The following is a 17,004-nucleotide window of genomic DNA, read 5'->3' on the forward strand; positions in this document are numbered from 1 at the left end:
AGTACCCCTGCCCTTGCAAGGAAAATAACTGCTGAAAGACACACACACACACACACACACACACACACACACACACACATCCTGCTCTAGGCTCTTATCTTCAAGAATATGTTTGTTTACTCAGTCACAGGGATGAGCGAGACATTAGACTCAATCTGCATTCACACGGCAGTATTTTCTCCATTTCCCTGTGTTTCCCTAGCTGTCGATTTTCGCTTTGTATCTGAGCTTTTGCATGGTGTAAAAGCCACGCATGGAAACCTGATGGAATGCAGCCTGTGTTTAGCACTTGTTTCCATGCTAATTGATTTCAGAAATAGAAATCTGTTTGCAGCTGCCTGAACCTGGAAAATTGCGAAAGGAAAGTGACAAAATTTGCGGCACGGGGTTCTTTCATGCTGTTTCTATTGGGGCCTCATGGGTGAACAGAAGCACACATGCGTGGAAGGGGTTGGTGACATTTGTTGCTGTGGCACATAACGCCCACTGGTGTGAATGAAATTTAAGGCAGAATGCTAGCATGCTAGTTAAAACTGGACATTAAAAATGGAACAGAACCACACACATTATAATCAGGAAAACTAATGCAATATTCCCTATGTCTGAATGCACCCCAAGTTTGCATTTTAATGACAAAGGACATAATTTGTACATCTCAGTCTAATAAACAAATGGAAACACAGGCATCCTTTGAAATTTGCACCACTGTGAATTTCCCGATGCTGTTCTGTGAGGAAAGAATTCAGATATTGAGATATTGGGGGGGGGGGGAGAGACCAGAGGACAAGGACTTGGAATGCTCTATGCACACACATGAGGGCAAACTTCTATGCTGTTCACCATTTAGAAGTGAGCCAACCTAATTTTCACTTTTCATAGCAATACAGAAACTGAAACATAATCCTTCTAACCTCCTTTGGGGTAGGTTTGTGGGTATGGCAGAAGGAAATAGGAAATCTGCTCATGTGATGCCCACCTGGTGGAAGCTCCAGCTCACATGGCCCTTAATTGTAAAATATATGATGATCTTTGCCAACAATTCTTAGACCACCTATGTATCCCAACATGGAAACCAGAGACAGAGGTTATATGCTCCTTATTACAGGGGAGAGACCAGGAGCTCACCAAGACAGTAGCCAAGTTCCTCTATTTGATTTTCTGCTGCCAAAGTCTGCTATAGGACCCTGCCGTTGCTGGAGTCCCACAGAGGTGGAATAGATTGCTCACCTCCTCTTCCCTTTGGCAAATGACTGTACTGTTGAAATGGCAACGAGATCACATTGGCCTATTTATTCTAAATGTTTGTAAGTGATGCCAATAAAGGTTTGATGATGATGATGATGAACAAACTGAAACACAACCACCCTTCAAAATTCACGCTTCTCCAAAATGTTGCAGTGCAGTTCTGCAGCCAAGAAAATTGCACAGAAACGAACGTGCCAGAGTAAAGTGTGCATAAGAGAGGGATCCAACCACCCATCAGTGATGCAAAATGCATGGAAGACTCTCCACTTCACCACTGAAATAAAAGTGTGCATTAACCAACTCCAGCTGATCTCTGTATATTTTTTTTAAAAAATAAATAAATGTATCACCCATATCTTAACTCCAGGAGCCTGGTTTTAAAATGGGGTCTTAATAGCTTAAGTGGGCATAGGATTGCAGTCCCTGTGGCTGTACTTCAAGAAATGTCTTTAAAAAAAGAAGATTGCATCTAAGAAGGGAGGGAGGAAACACTCTAGTTTCTGGTTAAGAAAGGCCAGATAGAAGTTAACAAGTGTACATGAAGTCATTATCTGATCTCTACCCCAATATTTATTTTTCTAATGGATTTGCTGATAGAGCTCCTTACATCTCTCTCTCTCGCCTTATTTCCTATGCAAGCTAAGTGAGCATCTAGATAAGGATTCCAGGGACCTGAGGTGAGAATCCTAAGGACGATCTAATTGCCCTGGCATCGTTTCAATGTTCTCACTTGAGTTACAGGCCCCTACTGCCACTATGTGATTGAATGATGGAGCAAAAGGTGAGGTACCTATATGGTTAGACAGCATCTTAAAAAGTAGAGACATCACCTTGCCAACAAAGGTCCGTATAGTAAAAGCTATGGTTTTCACAGTAGTGATGTATGGAAGTGAGAGCTGGACCATAAAGAAGGCTGATCACCGAAGAATTGATGCTTTTGAATTATGGTGCTGGAGGAGACTCTTGAGAGTCCCATGGACTGCAAGAAGATCAAACCTCTCCATTCTGAAGGAAATCAGCCCTGAGTGCTCACTGGAAGGACAGATCCTGAAGCTGAGGCTCCAATACTTTGGCCACCTCAGGAGAAGAGAAGACTACCTGGAAAAGACCCTGATGCTGGGAAAGATGGAGGGCAGAAGGAGAAGGGGACGACAGAGGACGAGATGGCTGGACAGTGTTCTCGAAGCTACCAGCATGAGTTTGACCAAACTGCGGGAGGCAGTGGAAGACAGGAATGCCTGGCGTGCTCTGGTCCAGGGGGTCACGAAGAGTCGGACACGAGTAAACGACTAAACAACGACAACACCTATATGGTGGGGTAACTAGAATTTGGTAACTTGTCCTAACCCACATTGGATTGACTCAGGAATTTGGACAATGGCTTGGCTTATTTCCATGTTTTTTATTCATTTTCCAAAAATTTTAAAACACACAAACAAACACACATACATACCTCCTGTTTGAATCTTGGTAACATTATTAAGTGACTTCCTCAATTCCCCTTGGTTGAATTTCATTATATATCATTTTAACAGTTTTGCAAGATCAATTTTCTCAAAAAATTAACTTAATCACTTAACATCTTTCATTCTTTCTAATTTATCTTTAAACATCTTAAATCCTATCCTTACATACTTAAATCCTAAGCCTACCTAGTATTTGCAAGCTTTTCCAATTAAGTTATTTTGACATATTTAGCTAAATAGTCTTTAAATTTCTTCCATTCTTCCTGGTACTCCTCCTCCTTCTGGTCGCGGACTCTTCCAGTCTGGTCAGCCAGCTCCAAAAAATCCATCATCTTCATCTGCCAATCTTCCACTGTTGGTACTTCTTGTGTTTTCCAATTCTTCGCTATCAAAATTCTTGCTGCGGTTGTGGCATACAAAAATAATTTAACATCTTTCTTGGGCAATTCCAAACCTGTTATTCCACGGCTTGGCTTATTTCCAAGCTGATCTGATTTTAGAAACATTGACTGCCTGTAGACCCCAAAACCCCTTCCAGCCACCCAGTCTCTTTCCACATACCCACCAAACACCCCTTCCTTTATTTAAAACCTGATTGGCTGATTAACTACAGAAGCAGCAGCACTTTGCCAGAGGGAAGAGAGGAGGGGAAGGATGAAAGGTATCAGTGGCTCTTGGATACAGAATATCACAGGTCGGTTAGTTGAAAATAAGCCTTTCCTGCCATTGGCTCTGAACTCTGCAATGCCCTTCCCTTTGCTGTACACGAAGCATCATCCATCAATTGCTTCAGACAATGCATCTCTCTCTTTTTGCTTTGGCTTTCTCTGGCCCGTAAGATCGGACCCCATTATTACTGAATTCCTGCTTTTATCTGTTTGTAGAATACCATTGGTTTTTATGTTGTATCTCTGCTTTTTATGTTGCCAGTCTGTATATCGCTTAGGGATTTTTTAAAAATATTAAGTGGCTTAGAAAGGCTTTTAAATAATAACATTTGAAATCTACTGGGGATAACAGCACCGATCTGCCATGCAAGGTTACCCAGATAGTGTATCTGTGGTCTCTACAGCCACAAGAAATGCTGTAACTCTCCAAAATTTGATTTCAACCCTAAAGGCATACTCCTTCATTGTCTCCAGAGGCAGATGGATGTTAAGACCAAGGGTGAGGATGGGGGTGAAGGTGATTCTGGCTTACCTGATAACAATTTAAGAATTATTGTGTGGTTTGTATGTGATGCTCATCAGGAAAAATCCTATGCACACACTCAAGATGGACCCAATGGTGTTTTGGACCTTTTGTCTGTGATTCACCTAGACAATATTGTCTGGTGTCTCGCTTTGCTGCTTGTCATTATGTGGTTTGAAGGGGTCTAATTAAGAAGAGGAAATGCCCTAAGCTCCCTTGGGTGCACAGAACTTGGAGTTGTACTTCTCTGGATCAGGGCCAAAGCTGAGAAATGACATCCACCACCACAACCGCCCCAGTCCATTTACTTTAAAGACCCAACAGGGAATGAAAGGTTTTTGTGTTGTTTTGTGATCTCCCCCGCTCCCTAGTTTTCCTTTCTCAGCTTCCTTTCAAGTTCTGCTTGCAAAAAATTGGATGTGGCCCCAATTACTAGTGTCTTTAGAGATTTGTGGGGCAATGCTTTCAGTTTAAACGGTGGTAATTTCCACTGTGTTCTTTCCGTCAAGAGTGAGGCTTGGTTTATTTCTTTAGATATTTACTTATTTGGTATAATGGGCCTGTGGAAGGTCAGAGCATACAATTACCCCAAAGGCTGGTTTAAGCCTTCGTAGACAGGCCGTCATTAACAGCAATCCAACTGTCAACCTCTCTAAGTGTAATTTCCTTCTGATGCTGTGCAGGGAAAACAATTATATATAAAACCACTCAAGGATTATTTCAAACTTTTGTGAAGTCCCCTCCCCCCCCCCCAAGAAAAAGAATGTGAAAAATATGGGCCTATATGATTCTGTTGCAAAGAAATGTTCAGCAGGGCATCTAAGGTCAAGTTCACATGTAACACTCTTAAGACTCAAGAGAGAGTTTTCTTAGAGTTAGACATGGATGCTCAGAGGATAGACAAGTGAGCAAATAAGGAGAACGGGGCAGACTGAGCCAGCCTTGTCATTGCTCCTTCCCACATCTCCCCTTTGCTTACCAGTGATGAGAGCCTTGGTGGATTCTGAGTCCTTCAGACTTTCTTGGTAGCCATGGAGGTAAAGCAGAGAGAGAGAGAGAGAGAGAGAGAGAGAGAGAGAGAGAGAGAATAATATGGGCGTAACATGACTCAATGGCCCTCTGGTAATTTTAAACACTTGATTTAGTGGAGGGAGGGCTTCACCTGTTGTTGGACTACAATTCCCATCAGCCTCAAGCCAACCTGGTCAATGGTCATGGATGATGGGAACTATAGTCCAACAGCATCTGATGGGTCACAGATTTGTTCTCCACTAAGAGATGATAGAGTTGTGATAGAGATAGCTAGGGACAGCAAAGGTGTGGCTCTTCAGACATTTTCAAACTCTAATTCCCATCAGTCCCAAGCCAACATGGTCAAAGATGGTAGGAGCTGTAGTCCAACAGTATGTGGAGAGATTTTCATTGGCTATCCCTTCCTTCAGCGATAATGTGCGTATCTTCTCCTCATTAAGCATGAAGCCGGCCAAAGCACAGCCATCAAGCTGTAGTCCAAAACAGTGAAGGTTGGCAAAAATTGTCCTAAGTGTTTGATTAGTGCAAAGTGACCACTCCTTGGATCAGGCCCACCAGGCAACTCCACTAATGATACTGAGATGTTGTCTGGAATAAAATGGTTTGAAGTATAATGAGATGCTGAATTTGGAGTGGGGGTGTGGGGAAGACATGCTGCTCATCTGTAAGCCCCTCTGTTCCTTGAAGTGAAAACTCATTTTAAGAAGATTATCTTGCATATATTACAAGATGGCCTGATATTTTGCATTCATACTCTACCGTGATTTCATGATGGTTGTGTGTGTGTGTGTGTGTGAGATGACATAACACAAGCACAAAACCCATACTGGTACTAGTATGACATAAACTATTTTCTAATAATGGGAAGTGCACAAAGGGTTGTCTGTCATGCATGGTGCAATCCCATCAGTTGTGCAGAAGCCGCAGGGTGTAAATACTGGGAACGAGAACTAATTTCTAGGACCCCACTATAGACCAACAGTCACAGAGGAGTAGAGGAGATCTTTTTCACTTGTTGGAAGCTGTGGAGCAGAGAAGGGGAACCTGTGTCCCGCCAAATGTTGTTGGACTTCAACTTCCATCATCTGTGGCCACTGGATATGCTGACTAAGGCTGATGGGCATTGGGATCAAGCAACCTCTGGAGGGCCACAGGTTCCCCATCCATGCTTCAGAGTGATGGGAGAGGTAAGTGGAGCAGCCTAAAGCATCCATGGGAAGTAAGTAAGTAAGTAAGTAAGTAAGTAAGTAAGTAAATTTTTATTTATACCCCACCCTCCCTTGCCAAGACCAGGCTCAGGGCGGCTAATATCAAATACATTAAAACACAATCAAACAATTGATTAAAATACAGCTTAAAAATTAGAATCAGGATAAAATTAAATGACTGCCCACAAATTAGTTTCCCAATACAGGGTTGCCTTCAGTTGTCTTCTAAAAGTCAGATAGTTGTTTCTTTTCCTTGACATCAGATGGGAGGGCATTCCACAGGGCAGGCACCACTACTGAGAAGGCCCTCTGTCTGGTTCCCTGAAATCACACTTCTCATACTGAGGGAACTGCAAGAAGGCCCTTGGCGCTGGACCTCAGCGTCTGGGCTTAATAATGGGGTGGAGACACTCCTTTGGGTATACAGGTCTGAGGCCGTTTAGGGCTTTAAAGGTCAGTACCAACACTTTTCATTGTGCTCAGCAACGAAGTGGGAGCCTATGTAGGACTTTCAGAACTGGTGTTATATGGTCTTGGAGGCCACTTCCAGTCACCAGTCTAGCTGCCGCGTTCTGGATTAGTGTAGTTTCTGGATCGCCTTCAAAGGTAGCCCAATGTAGAGTGCATTGCAGTAGTCCAAGCAGGAGATGACCAGAGCATGTAACACTCTGGCAAGACCTGATGGAGCTGGCAGACAGCTGTCCTGGATACAGAATCGACATGCACCTCCATGGACAGCTGTGAGTCCAAAATGACTCCCAGGTTGCGCACCTAGTCCTTCAGGGGCACAGTTACCCCATTCAGGACCAGGGAGTTTCTCACCCCCGCCCACCCCCTGTCCCCCAAAAAACAGTACTTCTGTCTTGTCAGGATTCAATCTCAATCCGTTAGCCACCATCCATCCTTCAACCACGTCTTTTAATTGATGCGTGCTCTGTACATACAAGCTAATGGGGATAGGGGGGAGAACAGAAGAAATTGCTGGTCATTGAAACCTATTCCAGACTCTGTAAGCTGTTCATGCACCTATGCTTGTGAGGGACAGGATATCAGCACATCCCATCACTCCCATGGGCTTTTAAGCTCCCTATTTGGAGCATGCATGCTAACAATCAGTGTTTATTCCCAGAGTGGCTATTCTCCTTTTAAAAAGAAAATAAGCAAGAATGGGAAATTTAAATGCAGTTGCCTTAGACTGCTTTGTGGCACAGCAAGGTACGATACTTAATGGAAATGTGAGTGCATATATATATATATATATATATATATATATATATATGGCATAGAACTGGAAATGGACTGGGAGTCTGTGTGTATGCATCTGTATGTGAAAAGGATCTGGATGAAATTATGCCGATCCATCCATTCCATGTGTTTTTTTTTATAATATATGTATGCATATATGTGAGCATTCTTGTTGCCAAAGGGCAAATGATGTAATAAAACTATTTCTGTCATTCTTCATGACCTCCTTCATATTCCTCCTGTCTTTGAAAATAAAAGAGCGATTTGGAAGTGTTATTAAATTGGTCCATCTGCACAATAACTGTTATCTTAAGACCTCAGTGACATGACTTGCTATTGTGAGATGATGTCAGAATATTTGATTCCAGCATGTGTTGATGATGTCATCCTCTAAGCACCTCTTCACAAAATGCAAGGAGAGAAGTCGAGGAGAGTATCTGAGTTCCAGGAACTAGATCTGTTTCATGCAAGCGGGCGTGAGAGGTGTCAAGAAGAAATACTCAACCCAAATGTGAAAGAAAAGAGACTTCCGACGAGAGTTTAAAAACATGCTTTCCCTGAGAGCAACAATGCAATGTCAGGAGATTAACAGAGAACAGTGCGTGATGCGAATTTGTATCTGCTGATGGGAACAATACTGGAGAATGTTTTCCAAAGGAACATGTAAGTATATTAGTTAATTCTCAGTAATACTAGTCAATTAACTTTCTTTTTTTTGGTCAAAACAGCAGATTGTAAGGGGGGGAAATGGGTCTTCTGTGAACAAAGAACAATTTCAAAAGTGGCCAGCAGAGGGAGAGGTGAAAGAAACATAACTGAGCATTTCTTTATATTTAGACTCACATTTAGGCCCACAAAGTGATCTGTGGGGGCATCATGCTGTTATATTGCAAAGGCTTAAAACAGGCTTTCTCAGTGCTTCCTGTCATTCATACTGTTGCATGTAAGCTGCGTCCCTCGGGCTGTGCCCGCATTTCCTAATTCAAACAGCATATTATGAAACAGAGGAATCCAGCACAACAGTTTCACGAGCAGAAACTCATGGCTCAACAGAGTGTGCAATCTGTTGTGCAGCACACTTTGCAGGATCCTGCTTGCGCTTTCCATTGTGCAACAAGATTTGTGCTGGTGGAAAATATTTCACAAGTGGAACAAGTGTACTGCTAAGTGGCTTTACCTTAGTGCTTAATGCAGTGGTGTAGCGTGGGGGGCGGGGGGCGGCCGCACCGGGCGCAACATCTGGGGGGGCGCTCACACTCGAGTGCTAAAATCCACGGGTTAGGGGGTGCAAATTACTTGCCTTGCCCCGGATGCTGACAACCCACGCTACGCCACTGGCTTAATGCAATCCCTTAAATTTGCAAGTGGTGCTGTGGGAGTTCATGTGATGGAGTGCTCCTCTATACAAAATATTCCACCACACACACAAAAAGCCCTAGACATCAGGGATGAAGATTTTACCTTTGCTCTCCATATAAAACACTAGTTTTCTATATGCAGGCTTTTTATTTTCCAGCCGAAGCTCACCAGAACTCAGTTCTGGAACCTCTCAGGTGGGCTCCCTTGCCATTATAAGAGAAAAAGGGTTCATGGTGAGTTCCTGCACCTCTTTTTCTAGAAAAATAAAACACTGTCTATATGCTTAGATTGGTTTGGCTTGGTTTGGTTTGGCTTGGCTTGGCTTGGCTTGCTATGAAAGTTTCTTCATTTATGTGAGAGCCTTATCTCTGGGGTGATGTGATACAGCCTAGATAACCCTTCCCCATCCTTGTGCCCTCCAAATGTTTTGGACTACAACTCCTATCAGTCCTGGAAGGTAGTCATGCTGACTAGGGATGATGGATGTCATTACCCAAACTTCTGGATGGCACCAGATCAAGGAAGGCTGGAGTAGGCACTGGTTCATCATACAAATGCAGGAAGCTACCTTATACCAAGGTGGGCCATTTTCCCCTCAAGCTCAGTATTGTCAATGATGATTGGCAGTGGCTCTCTTGGATTTCAGAAAAGGTTATCTCCCAGATCTAACTGGAGATGCTGGAGATTGAACCATGGACCTTCTGAAAGCAAAACAGATGCTTTACCACTTAGAAATAGCCATCCACTCAGGCACCCCAAATCCACATGGGCTGAGATATGAGGTGTTAGATAGAGAAATAGAAATAGATAGATGATAGATAGATAGATAGATAGATAGATGATAGATAGATGATAGATAGATGATAGATAGATGATAGATAGAGAGATGAGAGAAAGAGAGAGAGAGAGAGAGAGAGAGAGAGAGAGAGAGAGAGAGAGAGAGAGAGAGAGAGATGATAGGTAAATAGATAGATGATAGATAAATGACAGGGTTTCTAAGCACTAGAGTAGGTGAGAACTTCCGAATGTCACAATGTGATGCTTCCAAATGCCAGTTGCTTCTTCCTCTTTGGTGATCTCTCGTAGCTGAGTAAGATTGTCTTCCATGAACATGGTTTTAACAGTGAGTCGGTAAGTGACTCTGGAGGCCAATTCTGGATCTACATGTCCTTCCACAGTGGTGACATAGGTTTCCGAGTGGGAGTTGATCATGGCGAGGGCTTGCCAAATGTGCCTCTCCCTTGCGTCCTGAGTTCAAGCTTCTTCAAAGTCCATGACACCTTTGGCAAAGGCTGTTCTCCAATTGGAGCACTCGCAGGCCTGTGTTTCCCAGTTGTTGGTGTTTATACTACATTTTTTAAGGTTTGCCTTGAGAGAGTCTTTAAACCTCTTTTGTTTACACTTTCCATTTTTAAGTTTGGAATAGAGTCGTTGCTTTGGAAGACGATAATCAGGCATGTGCACAACATGACCAGTCCAATGAAGTTGATGCTGAAGAATCATTGCTTCAACACGGGTGATCTTTGCTTCTTCCCATACACTGGCATTAGTTCACCTGTCTTTCCAAGTGATGTGTAAAATTTTTCAGAGACACCGTTGATGGAATCTTTTGAGGAGTTGGAGATGGTGTTTATAAGTGGTCCATGTTTCACAAGCGTACAATAAGGTTGGTAATACAATAGCTTTGTAAACAAGCATTTTGGTTTCCCTGTGAATGTCCCAGTCCTCAAACACTCTGCACTTCAATTGGTTGCTATATACCACAGGAAGAGAGAGTGCTGTTATGCCCAAATCCTTCTTGTGGGTTTCCTACAGGCATCTGGTCAGCCACTGTGAGAACAGGATGCTGGGCTAACCATGATGGAGGCTATACTCTGCCCCCAAAAGCAGTAATATCCATTGCTGGAAACCACAGGAGGGGAGAGTGCTCTTGTGCTTGTGGGTTTCCAACGAATATCTAGTTGACCACCAGATGGGACTTCACTCCCACAAGAGGCAGTCATTGCCACCAACCTACATGGCTTCTAAAGAGGACTTGACAAATTCATGGAGAGTGCTATCCGTGTCTACTAGCCATGATGGCTTTGCTCTGCCTTCACAGTGGAAGGCACCAATGCTCCTGAAGACCAGTTGCTGGAAACCATAGACTGCTCTTGTGCTCAAATAGTGCTTGTTGGTTCCCCACAATCACCTGGATGGGCCATTAGCCTGATCCAACAGTCAAGTTCTTATGGTTCTTCTAAACCGAACGGGCTGGTTTCCTGCTAAGATGGGGACCTTACATTGCCAATAGTTTTCCTAACCAGTCCTAGCTCATTCTCTGGGTCTCACTTCCTGGCTGTGAACCCTGGCTTGAATTTCTAAGTCCTCCTTTGATCTTTCTCTTTCCTGGCTCCTGCCCAATGGCTGCCTATTGACATCCCCTCCAACATGGGCATCCCCTGTTGTCTCCACACTGCTCTTTCCCCCCAGTAGCGATCATATCCTGATGGTTAATAACAAGTCCAGCAAGGTGATGAACCTATATATGATTGATTTCCATTTCTTCTCCCCTCGCAGTAGCTTTAAGCACACATTTAGCACTCCTATCCATGCATTATAAATATTTATTTATGTATTTATATTTTATGCTTTTACAGGCCAGTAAAAAGAGGAAAATAACCGAACAAGTTTACAGGCAGTTACTTCAGTGCGTAATGGAAGTCATAATCAGCAAGTATTCTGCTTGGCGGGAGCTCCAGAGCATTGTGGTGCTAAACAGCATTTAAAGTCAACTGAGGCTGGTTGGCTGCCTGGAGCGTAATCCACCAAGCTCTGCAACGTCCATTCATTGCTAGGTAAATTGTTTCCCTGCATTTTCATAAATATGTTCATCCCCCTTACTCATGAGATGACCCTAAAATTACCTTTGAATTTCAGCGTAGGGGCAGGTGCTCTTTTCTACCTATTTGAGATGCTTATATGTCTCCCAATCACAGTGAAACTATCTTGTTATAATGTTGCCTGGTGACACAGAATGGCATTATAAAAGGCAGAAGGTTGTAAGGTGGCTGACAGCACATGCCTCACCATTCATAGCCGTAAATAAGTCCTACTGAATTTAGTGGATTAAGTGGATTTTACTTACTCTAGGCCTAAAATATATTTGGAGTAGGCTCATTAAAAAAAGGTAAAGGTAAAGGACCCCTGACAGTTAAGTCCAGTCGCAAACGACTCTGGGGTTGCGGCGCTCATCTCGCTTTACTGGCCGACGGAGCAGACGTTTGCCCGCAGACAGTTTTTCCAGGTCATGTGTCCAGCATGACTAAGTCGCTTCTGGTGAAACCAGAGCAGCGCACGGAAACGCTGTTTACCTTCCCACTGGAGTGGTACGTATTTATCTACTTGCATTCTGACATCTCAAACTGCTAGGTTGGCAGGAGCAGGGACCCAGCAACGAGAGCTCACCCTGTTGCGGGGATTTGAACTGCCAACCTTCCAATTGGCAAGCCCTAGGCTCACCCTAGGCTCATTATTCATGACTAACTCAAATTTGTTGATTTAAGTGGGTCTGCAGTTGGTGCGATTTAGTTGGAAACCACCCATAGTAGTATTTGTGTGGCTATGACATGTGACGAGTGAAGGATAATGGACCTAAGAATTTGTTTCAGGTTAACAGCATTTGCTTTAGGCACTGCTTAAGGTTTGTTTGCTTTTTAAAAGAGCAATGGACACACTAGTCATAACTAGCGATCATTGAATCATAGAGTTGTAGAGCTGGAAGGGACTCTGCTTAAAAACTCTGCTTAAAAACCTCCATTGAAGGAGAGTCCACTTTCTGAGGATGTCCATTCCACTGTTGAACAGCTCTTACTTTCAAAATGCTATCCCTGATGTTTAAGTCCTCTCTTATAACTTGAATCCATTGGTGTGAGTCCTACCTACAAGAGCAGGAGAAAACAAGCTTGCTCCATCTTCCATGCGACAGCCATTGATTGATTGATTGATTGATTGCATTTATATCCCACCTTTTTTTCCTCGAAGGAGTTCAAGGAGGCAGATATGTTTTTCCTTCCTCCTTTAATCCCTGTGACAACCATGTGAGGGAAATTTAGGCTAAGAGGCAATTGCTGTCCCAAGGTCACCTAGTACGCTTCATGGCCAAGTGGAGATTTGAACCCTGATTCCCCAGGTCCCAATACAACACTCTAGCCACTACACCACACCACCTCTTTGAAGATTGAAGATGGCTATCAGATGTTTTCTCAGCCTCCTTTAATCCAGGCTAAATTTACACAACTCTCTCAACTGTTCCTCATAAGTTTTGGTTTTCTGAACCCTTATCACCAGTGGTTTACTTCCAATATTTTCCTCTCTCTTGGGCCAGAACCTTCGACAGGAAGGTGTGATGAAAAAACCATGTGTGCCCCAAGGTCCTTCAACTTCCTGCCAAGAGAAGAGTCTTGTGGTTCCTTGCTATACATCAAAGGATGTGTTTGGCAACATCAGTTATATCCATATGAATCAGAAGGAAGGGGTTGTGGTCAGTGGGCTTTATAAGACTTGGCAACATCTGTCACACTGTGAATCTTTGTACCTGGAAGACAGCACATCTCCTGAGAATTCTGTCAGAAATTGAAACAAGAGCATAAATCACCACAATTTGCTTATTCCTATGAGGTCAGGAATGGAGATCATGAAAGAGAATACAAAGTGTATTTGCTATCAATATTATTTTTAGTCTACAAACGTTAGGTAAATAATTGTGTTGTTTTCTGCAATGTATTTGACATTTCGCATCCATTGCAATGCACTGAATTTCCTTATGTAACTAAGTACATAATAATTACGTTGGTGAGACATATTAAATAGGTTTTAGTAGAAAATGCTGAACTGCAGCAGAGTGGAGACAGTGCTGATTGCGACAAACATAGGATGGGATGTAAACCACTGCCTTGTTACATCTTTAATCATTACTACCAGTTGGCCTATCCAATTGGCATCTGGCCCTTCCATTCCTGGGCTCTATCAAGAGTCATCAACTCTGCAGTTTAGGAGAGAGAGAGAGAGGGAGAGGTAAAGGAACCCTGGATGGTTAAGTCCAGTCAAACTTGACTATGGAGAGCGACACTCATCTTGCTCCAGGCCGAGGGACCTGGCATTTGCTCACAGACAGTTTTCCGGGTCATGTGACCATGAACTGTGACTAAACTGCTTCTGGCGTATGGAGCACAGAAACACCATTTACCTTCTCGCCACAGCAGTACGTATTTATCTACTTGCACTGGCATGCTTTTGAACTGCTAGGTTGGCAGGAGCTGGGACAGAACAACGGGAGCTCACTCCGTTGCATGGACCCGAACTGCTGACCTTCTGATCGACAAGCCCAAGAGGCTGAGTGGTTTAGACCACAGCGCCACCCGCTCCATGGGAGCCTTTTCATGAGCCTAGCTGAAGTGCCTCCCAGCCCTTTCTCTCTTTCACTTGAAGAGCAATCAGCCCCTTAGCATGAGCTTTGAGCTGTTTCTCTCCCTTTTTTTATATTGCATATTTCTTTTGTTAACTGACTTCTTTTCCCTTGGGAAATGAAAGGTAAGATTTAAATATAATAGGGACATACATGAACTCTAGATCATCCAGGGAATGAAAAGTTCATTATCCATTGTGGCAAAGATACTCTGCAGTATTCGCAAAACAAAATATATGTCATGGTTTGTGACGCCATCACCCTCATACAGTATTTGGGGAAGGATAATAATAATAATAATAATAATTTATTTATATCCCGCCCATCTGGCTGGGCTTCCCCAGCCACTCTGGGCGGCTTCCAAAAAAATATTAAAATACTGTAATACATCAAACATTAAAAGCTTCCCTAAACAGGGCTGCCTTCAGATGTCTTCTAAAAGTCTGGTAGTTGTTGTTTTCTTTGACATCTGGTGGGAGGGTGTTCCACAGGGAGGGTGCCACTACCGAGAAGGCCCTCTGCCTGGTTCCCTGTAACTTGGCTTCTCACATTGAGGGAACCGCCAGAAGGCCCTCGGTGCTGGACCTCAGTGTCTGGGCAGAATGATGAGGGTGGAGACGCTCCTTCAGATATACTGGACCGAGGCCATTTAGGGCTTTAAAGGTCAGCACCAACACTTTGAACTGAATTAGTGGTAGAGCATCTCTTTTGCATGTAGAACGTGCTAGATTCAGCCCTTGGCATCTTCAAGTAGGTCTGGGAGTGTTTTGAAATGGGCAGCTGAGCACAAGCATAGCCATGCCAAATGCTTGGAAGAAGTTAAGGTAAGGAATTGTGGCTCCTACTTGTGTCAAGAAAGCTCTAGAGCAGGAGTGGCTAAATTGTGGCCTTCCAGATATTGAAGAACTACAAATCCCATCATCCCTGGTTGTGGTCCATGCTGTCTGGGATTTATGGGAACCATGGCTCAGTAATATCCGAAGGGCTGATATCTAGAGGTATGGAGAACTCTGCAGGGGAAATGTTGCCTTTCAAATTTCTTTTTTACTTCTCTTGATATTCTTCAGAAGTTCTGCTGGGGCAGGGGACGACGACTACAATTCACTATGAATTTCTCTTTGGGGATGATTTCTAGAGGAAACACACCACATAGTATGTTTCCTGTGAGCTGACGACAACAAGACATTTTTTGATAGGAATCTGGCCATTATGAAAACTTCACGTAAAGACATGAAAGAACACTTTATACTCCAGGGAAAGTACAGTTGAAGGCTCATCAAGCGTAAAAGAAGAACGCAAAAGTTGCAGCAAGATAGTAGCAAAATATGGAAGAATCCACCCTAGATTGGCTAACTCTCTCCAGATCACCTTCCACATCACATGGGTCGAAGCTAGTGAAATTCCATCCTTGGAGCATAGTCACTCTATTCCCACTTTTACCAACTAACCAGCTGATTTGGAACTGCAACATTGCTTACTATGGGGCTTATATGGTTTTTTTTAGTTTCAAATCTGCTAGCATTCATTATTCATTTTTTTAAGACAGGATAATTTACATTTCCTGATTGGAAGCCAGGGATTATTCATCATCACCCTGCATATCTCCTATAAAGATGATAAATGAAGGTATATTAACTGAACCTTAAAACAATATAATACATGCTGGGGGTTGCCGCCACCCCCTAAAACTTTTGCCGAGCTGTATTTCCGTTGTAATTAGTTTACTGCTTGTTGTTCTTTTTAATCAAATCCTGTTAAGCAGCCGTCAGAATGCAAGCTGATTTCCAGAGGGGTAAGAAACCAAGAGAGTAAGAATGGCGGCCAGGCGGGGGGGGGGGGGCGGGAGGGGGGACAAGGAGAGAGAGAGAGAAAGTATAATGTGTCACAGCCTTTTCTTGCATTCTGATTATCACTACAAAAATAACCAGGAAATTATGTAACTGCAGCATGCAGATAAATAAATAATCATGCTTAGCACTGATGAAGTAAATCAGCTAACTCTGGGGAAGCTAGGCTAGCCCAAAGGGTCTAGTAATGAGCTACAAAATTGCTCCCCCCAACAGAGTCTTTTAAATAAAAGGAAAAGTGTGGGGGGGGGGGAGAGAGAGAGAAGAAAAGAGATTGTAAAGGGCCGTCATAACTATGCTGATATCAAAGCAACTAATGCCATTTCAATTTGTTTTTAATTTCTTCTCCCAAGCTACCTAAAAAAAAAAAAAAACAACCAGAAACTTTTGGGTTTAAATTTTTTTTTATAAAGCTTTTGCCGAGGCTTCACATGAATGGGGATCATTGTACACCAGCAGAAACGTTGTTATCCATGCAAGGGCAACGTTAACGTGAAGAAGCAGAATCAGGTTCCTCTGCACAACTGTGAATCAAGGGTTTCTGGATGGAGGAAGGATCTGCAGACCAATAATAATAATAATAATAATAATAATAATAATAATAATAATAATAATATATTTATACCCGGCCCATCTGGCTGGGTTTCCCCAGCCACTCTGGGCGGCTTCCAACAGAATATTAAAATACAATAGTCTATTAAATATTAAAAGCTTCCCTAAACAGGGCTGCCTTCAGATGTCTTCTAAAAATCTGGTAGTTGTTTTTCTCTTTGACATCTGATGGGAGGGCGTTCCACAGGGTGGGTGCCACTACCGAGAAGGCCCTCTGCCTGGTTCCTTGCAACTTGGCTTCTTGCAGCGAGGGAACTGCCAGAAGGCCCTCAGCGCTGGATCTCAGTGTCCGGGCAGAACGATTGGGGTGGAGATGCTCTTTCAGGTATACCGGACCGAGGCCATTTAGGGCT

The sequence above is a fragment of the Podarcis raffonei genome, chromosome 11, assembly GCF_027172205.1.
Source record: "Podarcis raffonei isolate rPodRaf1 chromosome 11, rPodRaf1.pri, whole genome shotgun sequence".
NCBI classification, from domain to species: Eukaryota; Metazoa; Chordata; class Lepidosauria; order Squamata; family Lacertidae; genus Podarcis; species Podarcis raffonei.